This window comes from Triticum aestivum, chromosome 7A, assembly GCF_018294505.1.
Source record: "Triticum aestivum cultivar Chinese Spring chromosome 7A, IWGSC CS RefSeq v2.1, whole genome shotgun sequence".
NCBI lineage: Eukaryota > Viridiplantae > Streptophyta > Magnoliopsida > Poales > Poaceae > Triticum > Triticum aestivum.
In genome coordinates, this window is record NC_057812.1 from 647,581,374 (window position 1) to 647,581,888 (window position 515).

Sequence of the window (515 nt, forward strand, 5' to 3'; positions counted from 1 at the left end):
GGCGGGGGTCGGGGCGGCGGCGTCGTGGGTCTGGCGAGGGAGAGAGGGACGAATGGGACCTGGCGAGGGAGAGGGAGGACTTAGCTATAGGGGGGAAGCTTACTAATGGCGCACCACCCGTCGGTGCGTCATTAGAAATCGTTTTTTAGATAGCAATGGCGCACCCACCGCCGGTGCGCCATTAGAAATTTTTTTTTACATAGTAATGGCGCACCACCAGGCCAGTGCGCCATTAGTATATTTATTTTTTATTTTTTAATAAATGAATATGAATATGAAACAGTAATCCATGCATTTAAATAATTATTGTGTATTTGTATTCTGATAAATATTTGTTAGTTATTATGCCTGATTTATAGAATGATTGAAACTAGTTTAGTGGGTAAACCAAGTTAAGATTATTTGTGGTGATGTTATAAATAATTTTTGTTAAGAATGTTAGTAATTGTTTAAAGGTTTGTTCTTGCATACATAATTTGACCAGAGCGGGGGAGGGTGCGGGGGGTGCTCTTCGG